This window comes from Salvelinus sp. IW2-2015, linkage group LG8, assembly GCF_002910315.2.
Source record: "Salvelinus sp. IW2-2015 linkage group LG8, ASM291031v2, whole genome shotgun sequence".
Taxonomy (NCBI): Eukaryota; Metazoa; Chordata; class Actinopteri; order Salmoniformes; family Salmonidae; genus Salvelinus; species Salvelinus sp. IW2-2015.
The window spans coordinates 513,625-517,369 of NC_036848.1; the positions used below are offsets into that span (position 1 = coordinate 513,625).

At 44.4% G+C, this 3,745-nt stretch overlaps 1 protein-coding gene across 1 annotated transcript in view; it reads left to right on the forward strand.

Moving 5' to 3' along the window:
- Nucleotides 1-3,745, forward strand: part of LOC111967186 (shootin-1) — a 29,697-nt gene that overhangs the window by 8,747 nt on the left and 17,205 nt on the right.

The following is a 3,745-nucleotide window of genomic DNA, read 5'->3' on the forward strand; positions in this document are numbered from 1 at the left end:
GGGGGGGGGGGGGGGGGGACTGTTACACACATTACCCTTCCTCACACCCCTCCGATGATGACCGCCTCTCCAAACCGGCTCCTGAATGGGTGTGTGTAAGAAGGTGTCTCAGTTTCCATGACGACTCAGACCTTCGGCCAACCATAGTCATGGATTTGTGTTTTGGCGACCCTGCCCAGTTCTTCCTAGCAACATGTAATGAAATACCACKMTAGCTCCATTAACAATTGATTTGGTAAGGAACAGGGTTACAGGGTTGAGTTCTGGAGCGTTGACAGACTGTCTGGTTTCATTATGCGAGGTAAGAAAGATAATAATCATTCAAAGTTCACAGCTACAGTATACTGTAGGTTTAAAGTGTAGCGTTAGTATGACAGGGTTGTTGGGCTACTTTCTCACAGCTTTCAGCTAGCTGTCTTTGGCAATGTTGTATTATAGGTCACGTCATCAGCATCTTGTTCAGATGGTTGGTTGGATCGTTACAAGTCAAGTTCCTGAAATGCTTCTGCTTGACTCTTGTAGGATAGGTAATTCATGTAAGAAGTTGTTTACCTTTTGATGTGCTGCATTAAATCATTTTTGTAGTTCTTACATAACCCAATAAAGTTAGATGTGTGTCTCTCTCCTCAACCAAGCTGGAACCAATTCCGCTGACCAGTTTCAGCTTCCCAGACAGGTACAGACAGACTTTAAACAGAGAGGTAACCTATTTTGTTTGCTGGCCTTTAGACCTAAACAATAGATCATCAAAGACAGGTTGCCCTGAGTTATGACTGTACACATCTAGACACCATATGAGCTTTCAGCCAGGGCCAAAAGAACAGTAGTGTCTAAAACGTGTTATTACCAGGTCTTATTATAATCATCAGGGGACTGTGTCTCTCCTCTGTCCCCTGCTGTGGTCGGCATTCATTCATCTCTGATGAGAACTACAAGTCACCACGCCAACACCTCATGTTATTTCACTGCATTATTCAGTAGAGAAAGAGAGGGACTCTGTTCCTGTGTTCCAGTCTGGCATCTATTCTATTGTGTTCTTTCACTCAGAGTGATACAGTATATTTTATASGTACATTATACTCAAYTCAATATGGGGAAATAAGCTTTTAAAATATAATTTCAAGTTGACATGCACTTAAAACAAGAGATYTTAGTAACTACAATTTATCATACAATTACCATTGGCTATATAATCTCTGAAGATTAAGATTATGTTCTATAGTCKTGAAAGTATAGGCTATAGCTATTTGCTTTGCTAGGACCAAAAGTTGTCTGATTACATTCAAACAACAATAATACTTACAAGACCTCATCGCTGACAAACAAGCAGACTCAGGCCTGCTGCGTTGGTACTGTACTTTTCTGACGCAGCGAGCCAGCATGACGCTGCAAATGTCCTTGCTGATTGGACTAGCTTAGCTCCTCTCCCTCCTGACAGCGGTAAGTGCTTGGTGTCTGTAGGGGAAACAGAAAGCAGGCTCATATTTCCCCTACAGTACAATGTCTAGGATAAGATTCTGTTCCCTCTGTAGAGAAGCTCTTGAGTAAGTCACTGTCTGTGTCCCAAATGGCATCCTATTCCCAGGGTCCTGATCAAAAGTAGGGCACTATATAGGGAATAGGGCCCTATCTAAAGCAGTTGCTCTAAGTGGGGAATAGGGTGCCCTTTGGGACACGATGACTTGCTCAGCGCTCCTCTACAGAGTATATGACACCATGTTAAAGGCAGGTTTTTGGAGTCAACATTCAGCTCATGAAGCATTAAGCATAGAGGAGTTATTGACCTAGAATCTCTACAACAAGACAGACACGCAGCCCCTCCAGCTCTGCTCTTCCTCTAGTCTCATGTGGAGATCCACTATCCAGGGAGTCAGAGAGGAGTAGTTTAACCGTGGGACAGCTATAGAGATCAGTCTGTCGTCACGTGTGTGTGTGTGCTGCAGAACTTTCCTACTGCTCCTAAGCGTGATAACAAGCAGAATCTTCGATCCCCTTTCGCAGAATTCTCACTGACTCATTCATGCTCAGTGTCAGACATCAGGGTTAGGATCGACCTACTGCTTTATAAACACGGTGTAATCAAGCTGGGGATAATATGCAGAGGCATGTGTGTTCAGAAGGCATTAAAGCAATTTAATGAATAAGCATGAACATTTTGAATATTGCGTTAATATTTTGTGTTTTTGCAACGGAACAATATAGTACATGAATAAACACAGCGGTTGCTTCGGCAGAACACAGAGGACAGGGGGAGTTTAGCAGACTAGGTAGGCTGTTGTACCCCTAGTTGGATTGGTGTCACAGTGAAACAGATTAAACCAGATTCTCCCTTGAGGGGTCAGTTTGGAGGCTAGACGTACTGTAGTAGTATAGACACTGAGAACTAAGGAGCATTTCAATAGTTAACAAATGATGGACATCTGGGTGTTCTGGGTGTGCCAATATGCAATGTGTATGTGCATATGGGAGAATGATTGCACCTCTTTTCCTGACAACAACAGCACCCCCCCCCCCCCAAAAAAAAAATCTAAGAGCATTTTAAGCACTGTAGCCTATGTTTTGAAACAAAAATAACCACTGGCACAAATGCAGGATAAGCTTAGATTTTCAATGGAACCACATGGACCTTAGTTAATCTGATTTAGAGTATTTAGTAGCCAGAGGAAATACTAATGATTTACAATGGAAAAAAAGCCTGAGCCTTCCTGGTCTCCAATGCAACACGATCTGGCTACATTAGCATGTCACATGGACCCTGCTACAGTTCTGTCTGTRGACAGAGGGAAACTGAATAGCTCAATGGGGAGAAGGGGAAGTAGAGGGAAACTGAATAGCTCAGTAGGGAGAAGGGGAAATATAGGGAAACTGAATAGCTCAGTAGGGAGAAGGGGAAATATAGGGTAACTGAATAGCTCAGTAGGGAGAAGGGGAAATAGAGGGAAACTGAATACCTCAGTAGGGAGAAGGGGAAGTAGAGGGAAACTGAATAGCTCGATAGGGAGAAGGGAAAACAGAGGGAAACTGAATAGCTCCATAGGGAGAAGGGGAAATAGAGGGAAACTGAATAGCTCTACGTTTGAGGCCCTTGCCACCAAGGTAAGAGACTGATACTGCTTGACTTAGTAGTTGAGGCCCTTGCACAAGGTAAGCGACTGATACTGCTTGACTTAGTAGTTGAGGCCCTTGCCAACAAGGTAAGAGACTGACACTGCTTGACTTAGTAGTTGAGGCCTTGCCCAAGGTAAAGACTGACACTGCTTGACTTAGTAGTTGAGGCCCTTGCCACCAAGGTAAGAGACTGATCACTGCTTGACTTAGTAGTTGAGGCCCTTGCCACCAAGGTAAGGAGACTGACACTGCTTGACTAGTAGTTAGGCCCTTGCCACCAAGGTAAGAGACTGACACTGCTTGACTTAGTAGTTGAGGCCCTTGCCACAAGGTAAGAGACTGATACTGCGTTGACTAGTAGTTAGGCCCTTGCCCCAAGGTAAGAGACTGACACTGCCTTGACTTAGTAGTTGAGCCCTTGCCCAAGGTAGAGACTGACACTGCTTGACTTAGTAGTTGAGGGCCTTGCCACCAAGGTAAGAGACTGACACTGCTTGACTTAGTAGTTGAGGCCCTTGCCACCAAGGAAGAGACTGATACTGCTTGACTTAGTAGTTGCAGGCCCTTGCCCCCAAGGTAAGAGACTGACACTGCTTGACTTAGTAGTTGGCCCTTGCCCAAGTAGAACTGACACTGC